This window comes from Lathamus discolor, chromosome 5 (assembly GCF_037157495.1).
Source record: "Lathamus discolor isolate bLatDis1 chromosome 5, bLatDis1.hap1, whole genome shotgun sequence".
Classification (NCBI taxonomy): domain Eukaryota; kingdom Metazoa; phylum Chordata; class Aves; order Psittaciformes; family Psittacidae; genus Lathamus; species Lathamus discolor.
In genome coordinates this window covers 33,536,678-33,561,879 of record NC_088888.1, presented here as the reverse complement: position 1 = coordinate 33,561,879, position 25,202 = coordinate 33,536,678, and the positions used below count along the sequence as shown (strand labels likewise).

Here is a 25,202-nt window from a genome sequence, read left to right as displayed (position 1 = left end):
TAGCCCATCTTACCCAATCACTCCAATTACATTCTTAGGCTTGTGTTTTGTCCTGTACATAGGAGGTCTTTGAACCTTTGTTGAAACAAGCCTACATGTACAACAAAAACATCCTTTTTAGTCAAGAAGTGAGAAATTGAAAACAGACACCGAACAGTAATCTGCAATAACCTTCTGACATCAAACGATTCCCAGTACAGTAATACATTTAACTTCCCATGCTGCACTTAGCCCAGCTGACTTGAAAGACCTCGAGAAGGTGATTTGGTTTCTGAGTCTTCAGACATGCGGATGTGCGTGTGACACAAACCGGCCATGCTAACGGGTGGCCTGATGAGCTTGATTAGCTATTAATTCACATGGCCTGTTTGTTGTACGGCACATCCCCGTATCTTTATGCATTTGCTGGAAACAGGAATCATTTCAGCTTTTTGAAAGAGATCAAAGTTTTCCAGGCCAAGTCATCCACTGCCACTGGCAGTGCTCAGATGACTGCAGCAACAACAGCCTTTTAAACACAATCATTCCTGTCTCAGTTTAGCCCTGGACCTCTGGATTGCAAACTCTTTCACCTCTCAAGTAAAATTCAAACAAACACACCCCCCAAATAAATACACAGAAATATTATTCATTCAAAAATATTTTTTCCCAATATAGTGTGTACTGTGAAAATATAACCCATCAGTTTAAAAGTATTTCGGATCAACTGTTTCAGTGCATTTTTTGCTTTCTATTGATAATTTTAAGTTTACCCCCTCTAAGTGCTAACAAATGAAGCTTTCCACAGTTTGCATTACTTGGAAGAAACTGGGCTTTGAGCAGGGTGGGGAATAGTTTCAAGTACCTGCAGTTCAATCAGCAAAATATTTGTATGTTGCACACAAGCAGAGTGGATTTTGCTATAGCAGCGAACAGCTTAGAATCACTATTTCCACATATTCTATTAAGAGAAGAAGCAATTTTTTGGTAAACCCTAAGCAGAAATCAGAATGCATTACCTGCCAAATAACTGCACTGCAGTTATTAAAAACACTCTAAAAATTGAGCCAATCTTCATTTACACGAAATATAAATGAGTACACTGCATGAAAAGTACTCAAAACTATAAAGTTCAAATATACTTGCAATTTGGAGATTAGGTACTTCTCAATCTCTTTACTGTAATCATAGCATAGTCATCATTATAGGTCTCACATTATGTAAACATATTACATGTATCAAGCTATGTGACCTAATATTTGGCAAAGTCATTACTTATCACTTTTGCTGCAGGAAGATAAACCCACAAAAATCAAAACAGCGAGTTAAAGATACCAAATAATGTAATACGGGTTCTGTAATTTCCTTTCTCATAGAGAAAAAAAAGGAACAAAAGCAAAGCTGGCCTGGAAGAGGAAGATACTTGGTTTCCATTGAAAAACCAACCCTCTTGAAAAAAGTCCCATACACCACATAAACCCTATCAAGCTCTCATGGAGCAAGAAAAGTGCTGAAAGCAGATCCATATCCAATCCTGTAACAGCATTCCTAAAGACTGGAAAGTTTTAATGAAAGGGATTTTGATGAGAAGTATCACATAAATTAAATCCTGACGTTAACTGTTGCTCAACTTCTGCATGAAACAGCTACTAAAACTCATTCAGAATGAGGAAAACATTGAGACCGTGTAGCTAGAGCAACAAAAATCCTCACTGAAATCACGAGGAGTTAGCCTCAGATATGAAAGATCTGTCACTGAGCTAAACAAAATGTGTTCAAAGTGTAGGGCAGCTCTCAGGTCTCTCTGGCTAACACAGGACTGCTGGGTTGGGCTTTCCCCCCCCCACCAAGGGCACACTTGTTTGTCTGTTGCTCAAAAAAATAATTTTGCAGTTAGAGAAGCATAAATTTGCATCCTATTTCCAGAGTTTCATTTATAAGGTACTGAAATGGGTACTTGCTGTCTTTGCTGAAGGGAAATCAAGAAAAGAATCCTTAACATCAACACTGCTAAAGAGAAAGAGCACCAGCACCATTTTTTGGGAGGTCTGGGGAAACACCAGTTATCATCAATTTCATATAAAGAGCAGCCATACTCAATGTCAGAAGCATTTCATACAATCATTTGAGTCTGAAATACTGGCAATGCTTTAAAAAAGCCCTTGTTTTTGACTTTAGACTTGACTGAAACTTCTGCTATCATCTACTCCACGGGACGAGAAACAGTTCTGCTGCGATAACTTATCTAATATGTATTTGTTATAACAGTAAGAATGACTCAGCCTTTAGCTGCAAATTGGAAAGCAAACAAACTTGCAAAGTGGCTGGTGTAGCATAACATGCATTGCTTTTGCCAGTCAGTGTGACCATTCCCTTTCCCCGGGTGAACTATGATAAGGAAAGTCGTAATTTACAGGACATGGGAAATATATTGCTTTGTGAAAGAACATGAAGTCAGTTTGTGTCAAACTGTCATGCATTGTGAGATTACCAACATGGAAAGGACAAAAAAGTGTATGAAGTCATGTGCTTTTGTTACTGCTGTTTTAACATTTTACAGGATGAGTAAGGGAGCAAATACATGTATGCAATCGGAGAGAAAAATTTGAGGGTTGCTGCTTTTTTGTTGTTTGTTTGCTTAAACACTGGTAATGGCAGTGGAGAGAGCCAGGCATTTCAGACCAGAATGTCCAAGATTCCTTAGTATTTTAGACCGGGAATGATTAAGTTGTTAGCTCTCCAAAACAAAGAGCTACCTGTCTCATCAGTTCTGCCATAAAAGTAACTGATGAATTGAACTCAATGCATAACTTGCATTTTCGTAAGAGATAAGGAGCTTTCCCTTTTTATGCTTCTTGGGCATTACAATTTTTAAGTAATCAGTAATCTTTAAATTTCTGCAAAGAATACATTTAAGTCACATACTGGATTTGTTCACCCAGTGGATTCCTTTGCAAACACTCTTAATACTAACATTCTTTAACCCAAGAACACTCTCTGTTCGTCTGAGTACTCATGCCTAGCACATGAGCGCTGTCCTAAGATACCCTCTGGAATTCATGAGTAATCAAGAAAGCATGAAAGAGCTCTCCCCACTCTGCAATCCACCCAATCCTATCAAATCCAAGTATTCACACACTTAAGAAGCTGCCGATTGCTCTTTCACATACAGACATTCTACTTGCAAACGTTTAACTCTAGAAAATTAACTTTAGGCCATCAGCCCAAATGAGTACATTAAGTTATTAACAGAAGAACTAATTGAAACCAGTTTTTTTGCTAAACATCAGCATCCTTAGCGTGTCAGCCGTAACTCTAATTTACCATTAAATGCACAAAGGTAACATCAGAGGGAACAATCCACTCACATACAATTTTGTTTACTATGTAAAGAGGCATCAGCTAAGACATAAACCCTGGGAGGTGCAACACATCCTGATTTCATGTGGGAGTAGCCTCAACCAGAGAAGTTTGACAGCTTCGCCCACACATATATGTAAAGAAGTAAGACTTGCAGGTAAAGAGACTGAAGCTTTTTTCTCTATCCATTCCTCTCACACCTGGACACCTGCAAGTCTAGGTATTGTTCCTTAAAAAGAGGGAAGCAATAATAGGAAACTCTTAGGAAAGAGGGGAAAATACCAGTTATACAACAACTTAAAATTCCTCAAAGGGGAAAAATATCCCAAATCACAAACAAAATGGAGAGAGGACATGTATTTTGTCGTTATTAATTTATTAATGTAAAATAACTATTGTTTTGCTCAGATTAAAGAAAGCTGCATCAGTCAAGGAGATGTCACTTTTGCCGTTTGCTGAAGGAACTGCAAATCTCATTGAGCAAAGCAAGATGTCTAAATGCAAGACCAATGACTTCCTACCAAAATTTATCAGATGCTTTCACAAAGACTTCACTGGAAATCCTTGGCATGGGTCATCTGACAGGCTATTCAAAGAACAAAAAAAAAAAAAACCCAAACCCCACGCACCACTGGAATGAAGAACCAAATAAAACAAAAAGAAAACTCTGACCTGTCCCTGTTTGCTCGCTCTGTGATGTATTTCTAGTTCAAGAATTCATTCATCTGGGACAAACAACAGTCCTGACAAAATACATTGCAGCTTAAGGATATAACAGTCTAAGATTTTCACAAGGTGTACAAAACAACAGTCAAATTGAAGGAAGGTGGTATTGGTACTACCTTGTGCGAGGAGCACCAAGATTACTGATTTAAACATGCCAATGTGGCACAACGTGACTTGAATTCATGACTTTTCTCCTGCAAATTCTTCAGAGACAGACACTTGCAACAGAAAGAAAATATCAATGGGGAGAAATTCCTGTCAGGCTTACCCAAAACAGAGAAAGCTGAAAGGGGTAAAATAAACTTTCTGGGACACAGCTAATCCAAGTATTTCCACACTAGTTTTCATCTGAGTAAAGTTTTATGCCGATATCCTCCACGATCCAGTAAGCAAGTCTGGAGAACTACGTTTTCACACAAGTCAACACTGTGAAACTAGAAAAGCTGGAGAGACTTATCATCCCCTGCAAAGATTCCCTCATTAAAAATCCATGCCTTGCAAGCATCGTCAACTGAAGAATCTGCAAGAAGAAAGCAAACTACTACCGATGGGCTTATAAATTAAACAATGCAGTAGATAACAAGTCTCCAAGAGAGAATGGGAATCTGAAAATTTGAGTTAGAAACTAACAGAGATTGACACATTGCAGCAGCTTTGAAAAATTATCTTAAGCCCTCTCTCCTAAGTTACCACTACAGCCACTCAACTAGTCTACTAGGCAAAGCAGTTACGAGGTATTTTCTGCTCCATCTTTCTCCGTAGTTATGGTAAACACCTAGGTGCAGAGCAAAAAAAACCCCAAAACAAACAAAACAAAAAATCCAGACAAACAAAAAAGCCCCACCAAACACCCCCCAAAAAAAAACCCACCAAAAAAAAAAACCCCAAAAAAACAAAAAAAAAGCCACCACCAAAAAAAAACCCCACCAAACACCCAAAAAAACCCACCACAAAACAACAAAAAACCACCAAACAAAAACCAAAAAAACACCAAACAAAAACCCCTCACTAGTTCACATACCAGCTATCTAGCTCATCTTCTGGCAAGCACAAGCTGCTCTTCTAGGAAAAAACAACTGGAGGCAAGGACAACAAGTGTAAGTCACCCCTCTGCTGCGGCTGCTGAAGGTAGCAACAGAAGTTCTAACAGGAATGCAGGCTTGGAAAAGCTGCCAGCTCTTGAGCTGGCAAAGAGAAGACAAACTGAGAATAGAGACGAAAAATTAACTCAGATAGGAAGGGAGAGAGGAAAAACTGAGAGATGACATAGCTGCTTACACTATAAATAGAAACAGCACACAGCTATGTACATAGATTGTATCTTCCATGACCTTCTAGGGAGTTCAGTAACTAAGAACCTGACCTATCACTCCTTCCCAGCCTTTCAGTGCAACAGCCAATGCAAGATTTCTGCTTGCTTTGATAGAACATTTCATATGCTTACAAAAATCAAGCAACATAACATTCCATCAAAAGTTTGGCGCAACAATTTCTACTACATTGCTTACTTCTAACTTGCCAATCAGCTTTGTCAAGACAGCAGCTAGGCAGCAGGTTCTTTAACTTCAAATTAGGTCACTACTTTACTCTTGTGTTCAGTTCAGTTTCACATGGCATGCCCCTGCTTACAACATTCCCTTCACAAATCCTAATAACTAACACAAATTGGAAGACATGTTATTTCAGTGGCTGTGGTGAGCCCAACATTCCAGGGCTACAAGATCCACACAGAATTTGGATCCAAACACCTTGAGTGTAACCAGGCTGCCACTCAGCAAACAAGCTCAGGTATTTTTCAAGTCTGATACTCCCCCTTTACTGTTCAATTTTAACTGTGCTCAACAGCAACATCACACAAAGCTGATTTCCAAATATCAGTCCTTTCATTCATGCATGCACATAGGCTCTAAGAAATGTTCATGAGCTCTTGAATTTCTGAAGAAATATGAATGTGGGTTTGGATAATTCATTAATCCTTCCAAATAGCACAAGGAAAAACTCAGAACTCCAATTGCTCAAGTCTGATATTCAGGAAATGACTAAATGTGAGATGTGCGCACACTTTGATAAATACATCTAATAAATAAAAAACTTATGTAAGATGGAGAAGTCCCCATGAAACTATCAAGTAGGAGCCATTAACCAAGGGGAGATCGTGGCAATTCTCAGAGCAGGGACAAAAGGTACGTCTCCTGCAATGAGGCTAAGGAAACCAGGGCAATCACAGAAACACAACAGGTGACCTGGTTTCAGTGACTGAAACCAGAGCTATAGACAGACATAACAGGAAGACCTAAAACCACACTTCCTAATTCCCACCTTAAGTCCTGCAGCTCTCACTGCTACTAAACTGAGAGAGCAACACTTAATGAGGTTCGCCCTGCTTTCCTGCATCTGAGCTTGTAAAGTTACAAGACTCAAATCTCCAAAGGCAAAGAGACCACCAAGTCAGCTTACAAGCTACAGGGGGAATAATGAAGATTGTTTCTTCTTTAATAGTTAACACACCTGCATTTTCCAGGCTGCTAGCCAAATTAGGTACGACAAGCTTATTCTCAAAACTGTGCTAGCTTAAAGGTGCTGGTTTAAAACTGAATCAGTGAAACCAGTGCAAACACCCAAAGGCCTTCAATCTTATGAAGGCCTAGCTTCCATTAACATAACTGCTTATTAGGAAAATAAATCCGGGTTCAAATCTAAAAAAAAAAAAAAAAATGTATAGAGAGCTGTGCATTGACTTAAACAGCATATTAGGAAAAGGTAAAGTCTATCTAACACATCTCTGAATATAAGCAATGTCTTCCAAGCCTGAACCACCTGCATTCCCCTAACAGAAAAGTATGAGCACTTCCAAGCTATGTTAGTGTTTCAAAGCACTAATAGCTCCTCCTAAGTTTCAACATGACATTTTCTGATGGTTTCAATATCAAAGTCTACTACAAACTTAAAAAAAAGAGTCAATAACCTAGAACAAAAAAAAAAAAAAAAAAAAAAAATCCCACAGAGATACCTAACGGAGGCTTCCCAAAGAAGGCAGACGAAAAGCACTATCACCAGGGGCAGAAAGTTCTCTCTCTTAAAAGCCTAGGAGCAAATACAACACCTGACTTCACAGCTGGGAAGGATTTAAAGCATACTTTGTGTCAACCTAAATCTGTCTAAATTATGACGAAGTTGACCAATACGTTTCAGATTCAAACAACTGTTGAATAAAGAAAAATGTGTTTGCAGAATTGGCTGGCCTCCATGGATAACTCCCTGTTCCCTCCAAGAGAAGCAGACTTGTGTTCTGGCAATGTATAAGAATCTGACAGAGAAGTAAGTCAATCAACACAAATTTTAAGAGTCTGTTTTTAATTTAACACCATAAATGCTTTGAAATGAATAATACCACTTAGAAAATAAGTACTTTCAAACTTTCTTTTCCCCTTAGCTGGTGCAGAACGTTCTGCTCTCGCGTGAGACCAGTCAACTTACTAGGTTCATCACTAACCAGTCGGAAAGAAAACAGAGAAGCAGTATCTTTAAGAACTAAAAATAACACAACACTAAACCAAATTACAACAGTGCACTAATATAGTAAGAAGTCTCATTCAGCTACATCAGTTAAAATACATTCTAACAGTAGTTTGTGCACACCAGATTTCCAGAGCCAACCACATGACATTAACAGGCACACTGATGGATTATACACAAACAGTGGATTTGTTTAATTGTGCAAGATCTACTGGATAAACTGAACTAGCATTACATTAAAAATAAAGCATGCACACCAGCCCAAACTTCACAGCTGGAGACTTCTTATTATTCTCAATACCAGGAGAAGCTAAGGAGGAAGGAAGCTTAAGTATTAAGGGTGGGCAAGGGGGTGACTGGTTTTTGGTTTATTTTTAAATGAAACCTCACTGTAGTATCTATGAAATGGCTGAGAGATTTGCCATTTAAAAAATATCATTCATCATCACTACCATTCTCCCCCCAAAACTATACATACTGAGAAGCCTGGAACTTTTTCCCTATAGAAGATAAGAAACTAAGTGAATACTAGGAGATGTGTGCGTGTAAAAAGAACTGATTTTAGTTATTTCATTTATTTCTTAAAACTGTAATTTTCTTTCTGTTTTATGGAGCAAAATAACCATGTAACTGAAATGTAGCTTACAAGACAGAGATATTTATATAAACTTGAATTATGTGCCACTGCATAGTAATAAGATGGCATGTTTAGTACTATGGTTAGCCAGATATTTGAAGGTACTTGTGTACTGTAGATATCTTAAGGTTAATGTATCTACACAAACATTTACTGAAGTGCCCAAGTCAAGGTCTCAGATTTTAACCACAGATGGATTTACTGCTATAAACAGTATGTTGAGGAAAATTACTTTTAAGATATTTTTTAATGGTATTTGCAAGGGGGCACACATGATTCAGCATGCCCACAGCATTCCAAACCTGACACCATACACCACAGCATTCACTCCTACTATTAAGAGTCCAGACAGTTCTTTGAAAATATTTATAAATTAAGAAAGCAAATAACTATGCACTGAAATGCTAATAGACAATGGGCTGCTTTAATTTATATTAACACTGCACAAAAGTCTGAGTAAGGTTTAAAGCCAAATAGCAACAAACAGCCTGTGATACACTTTCAAGTCACCTACAATTTAAATCCAAGAAATGCTGACTCTGCCCATGCTGCTTTTTATGGGCTTTCACACAAACTGCCTCCATCCAAGCCCTTCTTTACAATCCCACTATCACACTGTAATAAGGCCTCTCTCTCAGATGGCATAAACAACACTTGGGGTTTTTTTGGTTTTAACCAGATCACCCAATGTATCCAAGTTCAAATGTAAACAGGCATTATACAAATCTACTGGTGTTGCAGCTGGGCTGGACTCCCACCAGTACTTGGGGAAAGCCTTGAGGAACAGCAGTGGCCATGCACAGCTAAAGGAGGACTATAAAAACACCAGGAGCAGGACTGCTGACGTTGGCATGCAAGTTAGGGAAGTGATTCCAAAACCCACTCCTATGAATGTCCCAGCACAACCAGCCACGTTATTTCAGGTTAAAGAGGCATTCAGCTGTGCTGCTTGGTGAAACTCCTGGAGGAGGGCGGCTCAGGAATGTTATGTATTTGCTCTAGGAGTACATGGCCATGTGAGCATGAGAAGGATCTGAATGTACCCAACACTGACTCCAAGCTGTGACAAACACCTGAGGAAACTGCCTGTCCTCACCCAGCTCTACAGATTTAAACTCAAGGCAGCAACAAGATCATCTTTAGGTTAGGAGCTACTGCAGAGAGCAGAGCTCCCTGGTGCTACTCCAACAAGCCTTTTCCCACTCTCCCCATAGGTCACAACCACTTATGCCCCAAGAGACCAGCGTGATGGAAAAACACATCAGCCTCATGCCTTGGGAAAAATAAAGCATGCTGCATTACAAGCTATCAATTGATTAAAGGAACCCCATCTGGTTTGCTCCAAGTCCATTTATACTTGGCATTAGGAAACTGCTACAAAAACAACAAATCCAGGCAAAAAAATTACCTACTTTCCTTCTTGCTACTATTTCAATGATAAAAATCATATTTTATATATTCATCACATTTATTCACCTTTCCTAGAAGGCAAGTAGGCATCTCCAGAGACAGCCCCTTTTCTGTGAACTACTAAAAAACCTGTTGATGCAATCTGCAAAGGGTCCTGTCAATCAACATTACCATGACTGTCTGTAACTCACTATCTTGGTTAGAAGTAGGATACCAACCTCAAACTCCAAATTTACCACTAGAAATCAGAAGGAGGCATAACCCAAACTTCACACAAAGCAATAAGGTAAGCATAAAAAGCCAGAGTGTACAAAACCAGATGGGAACAAGAAGGAAATCTCGCTGAAATGATGTTTCACTGAATTTTTTTTACCTCTTTCAAGGCATTCAGAAGAGCACAGAACCAGGACCTCTCCACAGATGCTCACAGAGAAAGTCAGAAATCCTAACACCAGCTGAGAGCATGCAGCTAGTGATTACATACTCTTAAACCTTCATAAAAGCACTGCATTTAGTGACAAAAGGAAGCACACTGTTCCACACCCCACCCAGAAATTATGTATTTCAAGACAGGACACGCACACCTCATTCTCTCATGTTCCTGTAGAAAAATTTTCCTGTATGTCCTCAAAAATCCAGTCAGCAGGAACTTTTCTGGTAAACCAATGGACATTTAAGGCTTTACAATCTATCATACTCACTGGAGAGAGACTGCAGGGATTAGCAATAGCAGCATAGATCAGAGGAGTCACATCAGACCATAAGGAGTGTTCCACAGGACATACTTAAAGAACCTACATGGGAGATCTGTGGAGATTTATTTTTCAAAGTTTCATTTTTCAAAGCCTGGTGCCAGCTCTAAGCTGTGACAAAATAAAGGGGGAGGGGGGAAACAATGGATGAAAAACTGAACCTGTGTGCCTTAGTCTGCAAATTCCCTGAAACAACTTAAGGATAGGAACTCATCATCATCTTAAACAACAGCAGTGGAAATTACTGATAGACGGATGATGTATAATGAAACAAAAGGAAGATGAAGAAGCAGACACCAAAAGGAGTAACAGCACTGACAAAAGTCTTGCATTACCAAAGGCGGAAAATAATGCTGAGTACCATGAGAACGAAGGAACAAGTGGAAGAACAATAAATTCTGCAAAATATGAGATTCCAGATTTCTATTACAAAAAAAAAAAAAAAAAAAAATCAACAGCAGGCAATCACCTCAGATTCCAGGGCTGGCAGAAATATATTTTTCAGCCATAGACATATTCTAAAACTAAATTTCTACATCGTTACCAAAATAAATGACAGATCTTCTAAAACATGTGCCTATTATTGTATACTAACAGTGGATAATAGTTTCTGAATAGGAGACAGCATATCAGGAATTTAACCGTGGGCAGTCAACTGATTTACTAACTTCTACTACATATAGTAGATAGCCCTGTATCTTTACACTAAGGATATTACAGTTTGAGATGTGCAGCTGAAGAGGAAAACCGATTCTGAAGCCAGAGAAGGGCTGAAGAAGAGCAGGGAAAAGGAGGTGCAGGTAAGGACCAGCGGACGGCAGAGGTGCCTGCCAACCATGTGCTGTGATAATGAAGGGAACAAGTTCCACAGCATGGGCTTTAATTGTGACTGCCCTGCTGCTAACCCCATGAAATCAAGCTGCAAGCACTAATGACTAAGATACCCCATCAGGCCTCAGCTATAATTGCTTTTCTGTGTCCTCCGGTCCCTTAATCAACCGCACTACAAAACATCTCAGACAGCGGAGGCTACTCTCAGCACACAGAACTGCCACTGAAAAGAAAAAAGGCACCGCTCTATGCACAGCACAGCACCATCCTGCTCATATCCGCCCACTGGGTGCAGAAGGCTGCTCACATCATCTGTCTCCCAGATAAAATATTCACATGGAGCGGCCTTGCAAGAAGCTAACCATCTCTATGTCTCTGAATGGCAGCTCTGCTCTCTAGTGTATTGACTGGTGCTCCAGCCTGGCACACACACAAACCCTAAAGTGCCGGTAAAAAGGCCATAATATATTTTATTTCCAGGATCAATACAAGCAGTGCTATGCAGCTACCAACAAGATGACTGAAAGGTATTCCAGAAAACTTCCTCTGTAAAGGCACCATTAATTAAGGCTTCCCAAGCCAAGATAACCCTTACTGCCAAATGAAGGCCTTGACGATGAAAAAATGTGTAAGATTTTTCAGAGGGAGAAATCTCAAAGGGACTCCATCTTCCCCTCATTGGCAAATTCTGTTCCCCACTGAGCCCCTGAAGATTTCCATCACCCCCCTCTAGGAAGCTGTACCCAAATGGGGGTGGGGAAGGAAAAACAATTTCAAAGGCAGTTTTCTCTGGGGCTTTACTATGGAGCCATTACTAGTTGAACAGCAGAAGCCGAAGCCTCAATGGCGAGGAAGGATCATTTGTTACTTGCTTTGTCTTTCAATGGGTGTGTACCTTCCAAGTAGCAGGATGTGAGTACAGAAAGAGTAAAAGGCTAAGTCAGAAACAACACCCCCGCAACAGTCATGTTGCTGTATGAGAAAACTAAACTTAAAGCTAGTTGACAGTATCTTAATCTACATTTCTTGTTCTGCAGAGGAAAATTATTTTCCATGTTTACAAGGTTCTTTATAAAGATATAGGACTAAACAGGCAAAAATAATACGTTTATCTTATTACCTATATAGCTTACAATATAATTCTGGCATAGCCTTTGGCTCAACAGAGAGACCACTCCCATTTTCTATTTTGACTAAGGAAAATGACAAAGTCAGGACTCCAGTCTAGGAACTCCTGTGTTGTTCTTGAGGCTGTGCCAGGCGTTAGGAGGCCTTCGGGAGTCACTACATGTCATTTTCTCCAAGCTATAATGGAGATTAAAAAAAATGTTCTCAAAGCATTATTTTTAATGCAAAAATTAGAAATGTTTAAGTGTAAAGTATTTTAAGCAGAGATCTTACTTCCAAGGCATTCTAAAGTACTGGAAAGGGCACAGCAAAGAGCAATAAAATAGTAAATTGCAGTAAATTTCACTATAGCAAACTGATCTACTTTCAGCGAAAAATGAGTTACCAGCAGGATCTCCACAGGACCTGTACTTTTCCTCTGTGACCTGGGAAAAGGGGGTGAGCAGCAGAGGATCAGTGTTTACATGCAATACTGAAATATGTTGCATAACCCATCCTACCCCTGACTAGGATGCAGAAAGGTGCAGAAAAGTGCACAGAAGAGTTAAACAATGCCAAGTGCCTGGACAGCAAAACAGCAGGTGAAATTCAGGAAAGACTAAGTGCAAAGGAATACCCTCTGGAAAACAAAAAACGCCTTCTTATACAGTGATGTCTTATGAACTGGATAGCACCACTTAGAAAAAAAAAAAATGCACTAAGTACAGGTCATTCTCCTAAAACCATTATCTCAGCAGAGCAGCAGAGGCAACTGTCATAAATCACTAGGCAGGGAAAGGCAACACAGAGTACCTCACTATGCCAGCATACAAATTCATTATGTACTTCTACGTTAAATACTGTGCTTCTGGTACCTTGAAGAGGGATTAGCAGAAACAGAAAAGCTGCATAGAAGGGCAGCAGGAATGACCAGAAATGTGGAACAGTACCCATCTGAAGAGACACTAAAAAGACTACAATTTTTCAGTTTAGGAGAGAAAGAATATCAGCTAAAAAATGTATGGAAGCAAATGGCAGACTTTCAAACCATGAAAAGTGAAGCTACCAGGAAATTAGTTTTCACAATACAGAGTCTAGGAGACACTGAAATCACCAGGCAGTAGGTTTTAAACAAAAGGAAGTTCCTTTTCCATCTAATCAAACTGCAGGACTCGCTGTTACAGGATATTGCAGAGGCCAAAAGTACAAACAGCTTTTAAAACAAGATTACATAAATTAATGGCAGCTATGTCCATGCATCCGTGTGTATCACAAGCAACGGTCCAGATGCAACCTCTGATTGAGACAGTTCTTGAACTTAACAGAAAGTGGATGGTATACAGCAGCATCAGTTTATACAAATTTCAAAGCTTGATATACACACAAATTATTGAAACAGATGACAAATACTTGTGTGAAACAGATCACTGATAAGGAAAACTGTCTAGCAAACATAAGATGGGAACTTGATAAAAGCTGAAACTAATTAATCAAGAGTGCAAAAATGGCCTAAGTTCTGAGCAAAGCTGGTCACCAGCACTGGAACATGTTACAACTGGTTTGTACTTTGTTTCACTGCATTTTTATTTGTATTTTGTTTTTACAGTCAGACTGGGTACTTTTCAAAAAAACACAGCTTTGTAACCTACAATTCAGGGATGGTCTGGCATCTAGTTCATACAGAAGGTCACTTCAGATGAGCACAACTCTATCTGGCTTCAATTTGTGACCAGATACAGGTCACAGATGGTCAAACTGGCATCTCCGGAGAGGCAGGCAGCTCTTTATCTTTCAAATGCAGTACTTCCAGAGGAGAACCCATCAACAGGTTGCCTGCAGCTGCCGAATACCTGGCAGAGAGCAGCAACAGAGTCAAGCCTAACCCTCTGCACCCTTGCGGGGGCACCTGTTGCTGCTCCTCCTTCCCATTTCTCCCTCCACAACCCAACCTGAAGTGGTTTGCAAAGGAGCTCACTACTGCAGACTGAGGTCTCCAGGGGAGCACAGGCAGGAGAAAAGTGGGCAAGAGCAGCAACTACATGTGGGGAATACAGATGAAACAAAATGGCTAGAAGATTAACAGGGGGGGCAAGCAGTGTAAACTTGAGAACTGCAGGCTTTTGATTTATGCAAGAGTCTGACAAAACACAAGCTTGACTCTTACCTGTCCAAAGGTTCCCTCCTCATGCTTCTTTGAAGCTTTTTAATGTTAAGCAGGTGACATTTTTCTTAAGTAAAATTAAAATGTCTGAAAATAATCTTGTGCTGATGCTTGTTACAGAATTTGCTATATAAAATAAAAAAGTATGGGAAATACTAAAGCAAAGCACTTTTGGTGGGTTTTCTTCTGACACTTTCCTCTCTGTCTAGCAAAGAAAGAATAGCTATCCCTGGTGCACTCTGCCTTTTCGCTATAGAAGAGGTCCCTAAATCATATGTAACTTTAAAATAATTTTGGAGAGAAAGTATGACTCAGCCCCCCAGTAGATAAATAATTGATTTTAATTTCTTAAACTTTTGTTTAGATCAGCCTTGTGAAGTGTGCACATGCTTCAAATCAGCAAACTATCCTAGGACAGGACTGCATAACGGGTATATGCACATAGGAACTGTAAAACAGGCAACACAGGAGAAAACAGTGAAGAGCCAGCAGCACAGACTATAGTACAAGCAACCACCTGGATGAACAAGAGAGATCCAAGACAGGACTATTTCGAACTATTACTTACATATCTGACCACAATCTTGCTTTAAGAAACAACCAACCACTAGTAGGAAGGCAGGCTTCTGGTCACTTGACTCAGAGATGCAATAAGCAGGACTTTCTACTGACTGTACCATTACTGGAAAAACAAGTATTTTTGATAACTACAAAAACTGGCTTGTTTTGTATCTCCTCCACTCCAAACTGCAGTTTGTTTTCTCCATAGGAGGGATGAGGTTGGCAGGCAACTCTGGACATCATCTAGTCCAGCCCCTTGCTCAGAGCACATTGGGTGACCAGGGACTGGGTTTCAAAGATCTCCAAGATGGAGACTCCACAACCTCACTGAAAACCTGCTTCTCCATTTTCCCTCACAGTGGAAAAAGCGCTTCTTAAGTTTAAATGGTGTTTCTTGCATTTCAGGGTGCCCACTGCTTCATCACTGGACACTGCTGAAAAGAGCCTGACTTCCCCTTCTTGACTCCCCCCACCAGGTATCTGTACACACTGGTACAGTCCCCCCATGCCTTCTCCTCTCCAGCATAAACAGCCCCAGCTCTCTCAGCCTCTCCCCATATGACCTGAAAAAGCAAATCCACTATCATGAAGAGTGCTACTGACTGACTGATGCTCTGTCATATCAGGGCTAAAGGAGACACAAATAAGCTTAAGCCAGAAGCACAATTAGCTTAAGCCAGAAGCACGATTAGCCAACGTCTATTTCACTGGGCATCATACAATATGCCAGCTGAAACTGAGTCAGTTTAAGATGCCTTTATCAACTGGCCACAGCTTCCTTTCTCACAGCAACAAGGCTGTGTGCCAGCTGCCTGAACAACAATGCAGCAACTGCTGGAACTGGAAGGACCCGATGCCTTCAGCCGAGCACAGACCACACACTGTCTGAATACAGCAGAAGCTGTTGAGGAAGCTTGGTGTCCATGGTGAGGGTGAGCTGCTTGAACAGATGCTTGAACAGGACAAAGAGCAAGAATGATATATTAATAACCATCTATAAACTGCTTTGGAAACCTTTCACGTGCCGCATCCCTGGACTCTGTCACAGTGCAGGGAACTTGAACATATAAGGATTTCTGCCACAGATTAGTATGGACCAAGGTTCTGACCTATAGCAATTTGAATTCCACATTATCACAACAGTCAGGTCAGTTTATTATTGTAACTTTTTTGTTTAGTTTGACTAGTAACTTTAGGACTGTTCTAACCATATAGCTGCAGCCTGCTGAACAAACTACACAAGCAGGAAGGTAACAGACCATGGCACATCAGAAGGTCAGCAAGCCACAGCAAGAGCATGCCCAGCAGAGAAACCTACAGCCTCTGCTATTTCACCACGAATTTCAAGCCATCAACAAAACAGTGATGTGAATCGACAGTACAAGCTCTCACAGTAAACAGATTTAAAATACCTTTACATTAAAACAAAACAAAAAAATAGACCAAAAACAAACAAACAAAAAGGCAAGTACATATAAGCCCCTCATGTCTTCAATCATTTATTGCATTTTAAAACTTCTCACAGTCATCTGACAACCAACACAACAATTCCTCCACCTTGTTAGGACCAAAAGGGACAACAGCTTCCTGAACTCCCTGTGTTCACTTTTGTATAATTTTCAACATAATGCTTGTTTTTGCTGCAACAAGGCAAAGCAGTCCCACACTCTGCTCTCAGAGCAGCATGCTGGGGCCACAGAGCAGCATTTCCTCGAAGTCATACATCATTTATACAGTCCGGAATGCCTTCATGGTCAAACTATGTGCTCCGAGCTGGTCTGACCCTAAATTAATGTGTAAAATTAGGTATAAAATAGTCTATTTTGTTAGGCCTCATCAACTGCTTTATATCTCTTTGTTGGAGCACTATGCATGCAACATAAACATAACTGCCTTATCTTCATACACAACATCCATACAGATGTGCAGGCAAGCACATTTCTACCCAATTCCTATTTATAACATTATATGCTAACAAAAATAATCTTGAGTAGTTTTAAGCTAAATACCAAAGAACAAGTAAGTCTTCAAGTGCAAGCAGCTGTTACGTGCATAAAAGCATTGCTCTATTTTTGAGAGATACTGCCTTGGAACAGCGAGTGAATTCGCTTTGGACCTGAAGCTTATAACTGCCACTTACAAGCTAATTCTGGCACAGGCCTGCACTGAAAATATGCTTGATGAGCTGTTGTTAACCATTGTTAACCAACAGTCTTCAGAAACTGGAAGTTTACAAGGACTTAACGAACATCAAGTGGCTTTTTGAAAAGGCTGCGAAGACCAGGCTTTAGTCCCACTTTTGAAGGGTCTATATAGTAAGTCACAAATGCTGAAGACAAAAATGGTATCATAAATAACAAATACTTCATTCGACAGTAGCTGCAAAGTCAAATAACTTTACTGCTTTGTTCACTGAAAATGCCACTTTCAAAATATTATTTCCTTGGTGGAGTGTAAGAAACATGCCAGTGATTAAAGATCTAGTATTGACAGATCCAGAGTAAATTTATATGCACAGTACTTGGATTGTCCACAGTCACTCCCTTACTGTAAAGAAACAAAATACAACAGCACAGGGACAGGGAGCCCCACAGGCATTCCACTGAAGAATCATCCAACCAACCCAGGCACAACAGTCCCACACTGAATTTTGAACTGAAAAAAAGCACTGTCTTTGTACAAGAACTCTCCAAGGAACTTCATGAAAATCCGTTTAGTTTCCAGACAGGCAAGAAGAAATTTCTGCTCTATACAGAGTATCTGTTCCCCTTTTATAAAACAAGTTTCCTTTCTGCTGCAGGAGAAAGCCTTCATTTAACCCATGAGGTTAAATGTAGATTACTTGCTGCAAGTATACTATGTACATACCTACAGGTACATACATACATATATACATACTTGCACTCACAGGACAATGCAATAGGCAACTACTAAGACAGCATTCTGCAAAATTCCAATAGCAACCAAGCCTGTTCAAGCCAAAAGCTGTCAGATAACCAGGACTGAATTACAAACACTGTGATAGCAGGTAAGTAACACAAAAGACAGTAACACGCTGCTCATTTATTTGCAGGAAATAGCTGGCAGAACCTATTCAGAAATTAAGCATCATCTAGAAAAAGGGAAAACATCTCTCAAACACCCAGTCAAGGTTACTGATAAAAACCAAACTAGAGATTTGAGAACTGCTGCTCAGACAGTCCTATGACTTGGCAGGACATCACTTCCAAGGATTTTCAGTCCAAGAGGCCACCAGCAAGGGAAGACAGCTCTTCCTCTGATGCTGTACAGCTATGGCTGTTGGTCACTGTTGAATCAAGCCCATTCTGCACAGAAGAGACAGCATAGCACATCAAAGCAGCAACATGGTTAGAAAATCTTTGATACCACTGACTGGAAAAAATGAAATAATTACCCACAGCGTACTGAAATCACTGATGCACACAAACCACAAGGCCAAGGGTTCCTAATCTCCAGAACAGCAACAACTCAAAAACTAACTGCAGCTGCTCATCAAAAATGACTGGGGAAAAGGAAGCAAGAAACCAACACAGAATTTCACAGAGCTATCATAATGCACCAGGGAACAGAACCAAAGAAGTGAAATAGACTGAAATTGCCCGTTTCAGACAGAGCCCCAGAAGCAGGAGTGCTGGACCTGGCACAAGGGGATGTGGCTGAGCAGCAACCTTCCTTACCAGTGGCAGCCAGCAGCAAACAAAAGCAAGCTGCAGAAGAGTGTTCATCACAGGCAATGCCAGTCCAGCCTCATCCTGAACTAGAGAAATGAAGAATGTCTTTGGTGCTAAATAAAGCTCCAGAATAATGGATGGGACAACCAACAAGCCTAAGACATCTAGCTAGTAGCTGGAGGGTGGGAGCTAGCAGAGATGGGTTAAGGAAAAAAAGTAAGTTTTCCTTTGTAGAAAATACTTTTCTCCTTGTGCCATGCTACATGGGATCACATGGTGGGTAGATCAGGAAAGCTGCTGTATAAAATTGCCACAAGGAAGATCCTTGGAGGATAGAAGACTGCATTTCTCATGGCAAGAACTGAGTCTCACACTGAACATGCAAGGATGAAGAAAGGTTAAGAAAGCGAGCAAAGATTTCTTACACTGTGTTTGAATTTTCATGGGCAAATTTTAGGATAATCAGTCCCTGAGTGTCAAACTAAGGCTGTAGTTTGGCAAACACTTTAAGCTGGCATAAATTTACATTGCTGCTGGAAGAAAGTCTCACCATCTGCCAGTCCCCTGTGCCAGCACAAACATCCGAACACTGAACCAGGAGCACTTCTTCTGCCAATTTATTTTTCAGATGGATCAGTTCCCCAAACCAGTTCACAGGATGGCCATGTAAATACTTGTGCTGGCAGAGAAGAGTGAGTACTTCTCCAGCAGCGCCAGCCGAAAGCATTCACTGAACTTCAGCCTAAGACAGCGGTCACAGGTAGTGCTCTCCATCCTCAGACATGCTGTATTCCTACCACACTTCAACATTAAAACCACCACACAGTTGCCCCTCAGAAACTAGCACATCTTTGTCATTTTGCCTGGCAGGAGAACCTGACAATCTCAGCAAAGTTCACATTTTCATTTTCACTAGCCAGTAACAAATGTCTTTTCTGGATGCTGTGCTTCTTGACCAAAAGATCATTTGTATTAGAGACAACAGACAGCCTTCTGATCATATATTCCATTTGGGACTCAGAATGCTTGTACATGAAGAACAACAAATGAAACTGTGCTCATCACATGCCAGGGCTCTACCCCAACAGGAATACAAGAACTGCAGGCTCCTGAGTACCCATGAATCACCATACAATCCTTCGCTGGCCAGCACACTTGTCAAGAAGATCACCAACAGAAACATCACTGTTGGGAAAAGAATTGATAAAGATGAGCATTGGTCATATTCTATATCAAGGTCAAGCAACTCAAGTGAGTACTGGGAGACAGAGAGACCCAACCACACTTCCCACAACTTAGTGATAAATTCAACTCGTACAATCATCCATTATGAACCAATTATATCGGGCAGTTTTCTACCAAGAAATAAATTCAAGGCACAATAGTGAAATAAACCCCCAGAATGATACAGATGGATCCCTGTAACTAAGGATGCCACAAGCAAACTGAAGGGAGATTACTCACTACAGACATTCCTCAGCTCATATCCGCAGCCACAGCTCTTGGGGCCTGTGATCAGAGTGGGACTCACACAAGCTGCAGCAGAGCCCTGCACCCGTCTCTGTGCTCCCCTTCCTTTTACCATGTTTTGCCATCATCATCACTTTCCAGTAACGGCCCACTTGCTGAGTACTTATTTTCATTTGTCTTATTGTCACACACACTCATGGTTGTATTTTGCAGAATAAGATACAGTGGAAAGAACATCCAGAAGTCTTGCTTGAGTCTCCTGTATACTATTTTAAACAGCATCTGCAAAGCTCAAATTTAGTCTATCCTCCTCCCATGTTCCCTCTGCCCCCTCTCAGTGAGCACTACATGGCTGCTGACATCTTCAGCTGATTACTGCTCCTTAGGTACATTTCTCTTTCCTTGGTAACATTAATCCAACTAGTTCGTAGGAAAGTGCCAGCATACAGATGGCTGGAGTAGAGCACCTCTTCTTTCCAGTTTATAGAAAAGCTAACAGCAGGGTGTGAGAAGTACACTCACTCCTATAAAAGATTTTCTAAAGGAGCATTATCAACTCTGAAGGAGGCACAGTCGTACTAGTCAGAATTCAGAGACCTCAGGTCTTCAGAAAACTCCAGGATGCTCTAGCACACAGCATCATGCTGCAAACTGATGAGCATCCAGGGAATTATAAGCAGCAGTTAAAGTACTTACGATCAGGTCAGTTTATTGTGAGACTGGAGGCAGGGAGCGAGTAAGACATGAGCAATTATGTAATTGAACGATTCCAAGAAAAAGCAGGAAAGCAAGCTTGCACAATGTGTAGCTAACAAAGCAAAATTTTAAGCCACTGGAGGCTGAGCAGTGGGTGCCGCTGGCCTATTGGTAGAGACAGGAGAGCATTAAAATGCAGCAATTTGAACTGCAAGTCTTCTGGCTGGTTACAAAAAGTGAGAACGAAGGAAAACATGAAGGGATGTAACAGGCACTCTCAAAACCTCTATTCAATCTCCTACTGCTAAATGGCACAGAGTAGGGTTAGAAGATGGGTGGTGCTGGGTGTGATGGGAGTAGAAGCAGGAATGGTTCATAAGATCAGATGTCCATTTATACAGTGATTATTAGGAACCCATGACTGGGATGTCCCAATATTACTGCAACAGTAGTAAAAGATGCAAATTTCAGATTTATAGGAAGTTTTAAATGACTGTCAGGGTTCACAATAGGGGAAAGAGAAACCTAGAAAAAACTCTTGAAGCTGCCCCCTCCCTTGACCCCTTCTCAGCCTCTATGTGGGGAAGGAGGAAAAAAACCTCATCTGGGTGAAATTCAGGATTTCATTCCCTGACTTTGATGAGCAGGTTTATACCTCCACTGGCTATCTAAGACAAGACATACAGACATGCACATACATGCACATACAAGTTTGGTAACTGATAAGGGAAAGTTAAAAAAAAGAAAATAATATTTTGGGAAGAGACTGAAGAAGAAAAATCTAGAAAATAACAGGAAGTAGAAAAAAGACACTGCAGCTCATGTATGCAAGTATGTGCCACCATCTGCTAGAGAGAAGAAGGAAGCAGAGTCTGGAAAGAAAGACTAGGAGAACAAAAGCAAGGAATGCAGTAAGTCAAGACTTCCAAGATGAGTAAATGGCCATTCTCTTATACCTGCTGCTGTACTGTCCACAGACCTCACAGGTCTGTGGCTGGTTTGTATTTACTGTGACATAGACACCTTACAGGGTGGAGAGTAATCTACCAGTCAGGTCTAAGCAGAACCACACCAGTTGAAGTAGATTAGTTCTAAGTAGCCCAGTTAGCCTAGAGAAGACCCAGAGACTTTCAAATGTAAAATCTCAGGTTTCTCAGACTTAAGCTCTTACCTTATTTCATGTCATTTACCTTAAGAGATGAGTCCTATTGAATGGAAATCAGTTTAAAACAGATTCAATTTAAACAATGTACTTTTTCCCTAATAGTTTTACAGGCTAGGAGATGCAGGGTATATATACATCACCTTTATATGTACTGCTTCTAGATACTTTGTAGAAGTGATGGCAAATTCAATGCCAACACCACCAACAAGTGTGCAAGTTAAGCCTTAAATGAATTAAACGATGATCTAGGTATCATCTCTACAATTTTATCTGCAACTATTTTTCCATAACACCAAAAACAATCAGCCTTGATCAACACCATCATTAAAACCTTTCATCGATAATCCATTTCTGTAAAAGTACCCAGCTGCTAATTAAAGAACAGAGAATAAATCTGATTTTATAAGTATATTTAGTTAGCAAAACATTTTTGAAGACTCAGTAATAAAAAGAGGGTAGGAATTTCAGCACACTGTGGAGGGGACTTATGATTCATTCCCTCTTATAGGATATGCTTGTTTACAGGGCTTGAACTAGATCTGGTAAAGGTTAAAGATTCAATAAGAGCTCCTGTGACTCCTGTGACATAATGCCAACCCTCACACAACCTTCAAAACCAAAGCCAGTTTTCTAAGACAACACTGCAGTGAACCCAACAACATTTTAAATAACCGGCTGCAAGTGGTTTGGGTTTTTTGTTTTTTTTTATTTAAAGGTCTGTCATGGTTTAAGCTGAACCCAGGAGAAGGTCTAATAAAAGAACATTAAAGATAGTATTAAAAAACAAAGAACAAAACAATATGCTTCTAGAATTGTGAATGCAAAATCCCCTTCTCCTCACAGTTACAATACTGCACATCTGATTTCTCAGTAAATGATTTTTTAAGGAAACAAGACTCCTAGATGTCATCACCCCAGATCTCCTCAGCACAGCTACATCACTGACATTTATGAGCACAGCCCAATTCTAGCAGGTCCCCAGCTGCATGAGGTGCCATACCAAACTGCAGTGTTTTAATACTGTGCCAACCCATCACCTTGGGCAGCTAGCATACATTGGTAGTATTTTAGGGAGCACACAGGAATCCCCAAGGGCTGGAATTCTTTTGCTGGTTCAGATGCTGCGGAATTACAAATCTCCAGTGACACTGCAAATTGGTTTATTTAGCACCTTCAGTAAAATGGTACCCTAAGTTCTCCACACACCAACTATGCAAACCACAGTATTGCAACATACGCACACAGGAGTAGTAAAATTACTCTGTAAGAGCTCAGTCAGTCAACCTGTGCTAAATTTCCATGCGTTTTGGTCCTCTGTGTTGAAATGAAACCAGTAAGAATAAACATTGCACGTGGATCGTTCCCTTTAAAAAGTCTTTGCTGTGAATGCAAATCCAACATACCCATCAAGATTTGAAATCAGACTGTATCTGACTAAATCATCAAAGCAGTTGTCACCATGCAAAGGGCACTAAAAGAAGAGAGTAACCTGCTGTAACTACCACAGTATCTCTACTGTACACCCATCTATACTGTCAAGAATAAAAAGTATGCTGGGATTCCAGCAGCAACCATTCAAACTTTGATTCAGAAAAAGCAAGGGCAAGACGTGAGTTAAAAATTATTTCAGATAACTGAGAGGTGGTTCTGTTTATTTTATATCTCCCTTTCCCCCCTCTAAACAGCCAGGAGCCCTGCAGAGATGTACGGAAGTTACCACTGATGGACTGCTCCCCCATCACAGCCCTTCAATTCAACTTACTGTGATATTAATGGCAGAGGAAAGGTGCATTATCCAAACCCCACATTTCAACGTATCAAACTCTTCTACTGACCCGTCCATCTCTTTTCACCAACTGCTTCTGTTTATTCAACTCAGGGTGGTATCTGTGAGAGTGACTGACAGTTTTTATATTTCAGCAGTGACAGAAAAACAAGTGGAGCTAAACAATCCTCACTGTGTTGCTGCTGCTCCACAGAAGTGTGCAGCACTAAGAGACTAATTTTTCTGCCTTTCACAATTGGCAGAAGTATCAGTATCTTACTACTTAGAAACGTAAGACAGTAGTCCAGGAATCACATGCATGATTCAGGACTACAATTCCAAAAGTCCTTTTCTAAAGCCCTCTCACATACAGCTACACATAAAACCAGAAACAGTATTCCTTATTGCTGCATAACAGCAATAAAATGAACCCAGCAAAGCCACCAGTATTTTTAGAGTGACAGTTTGAAGCACTGGGGCCTTGAAGAGATTTAGGACTGTCTCAAAGACAGGTTGGCTTAGTAAAGTCCAAGGTACCAGAGATCTAGGAGGAGTGTAGACTACATTTCCGTTAAAAAGTTTGAGTTCAACTAAAGGTATGCAAAGACTACATTTTACAAGGAAAAAAAAAAAAAAAAAGGAAAAAAATGAAAGAGAAAACTCCAACCCACTTGTCTTTATCACGGGAGTTTCCCGTGCCTCAAACAAATCCAAGGCTGTTTTCTGCCTCTCAGTTTCTCCCCTCCTCCCTCCCGCAGCTTCCTATCAGCTGAGATTCTGCAGCTGCAGCAACAACAGCCTGTCTGTGACAGCGCAACCACCGCTACGGGCTGGTTCCTACTAATTCACTAGCTTCCTTATGTTTTAACAGAGGTAGCAAATTGTGAAGGGGCTTCCCCCCCCCCCTTTTTTGTTATTTAACTAAGACGCTGATGAATATTCATTGCTAGTCCTTCACCAAGGGCGTGAGCTTTATTTAAGTGACTGGAAGTGAACTGAACTGCAAGTTAGGGTAATACGATGGGAGACTTCTGATTCAGTTCTCTGGTCCCAAAATACATCTAAAGACTGCGATTTTTTTGCAGAAAAGAGACTACATGATAGTAAAAAATAAGCCTCTCTGCCCGAAGCCGCTCAGCTCCTCACGCCGGTGGCTCCGCTGGCTGCCGCGGTACACACTGCAGGGGCTCGCACTAGGGCTCCCTGGTTGACAGGGTCGCCGGCGATGTATCGGGCTTTTGAGACAACAGTTCACCACTGCGGGTTTCCTCCCCACATGTTTAAGGCCAGCACTCGGCAGGCCGCATTCTGAGCCCGGACTTGCAACACACACACCCCGCTCTGGAAGAGCGAAGAGACAAGCGAGCCCTTTCA

General features: G+C 40.7%; 1 protein-coding gene across 2 annotated transcripts in view; it reads right to left on the bottom strand.

Moving 5' to 3' along the window:
* EGLN1 (egl-9 family hypoxia inducible factor 1) overlaps positions 1-25,202 on the bottom strand; it is a 40,444-nt gene that overhangs the window by 13,553 nt on the left and 1,689 nt on the right. The gene's annotated exons all lie outside the window — the stretch shown is intronic.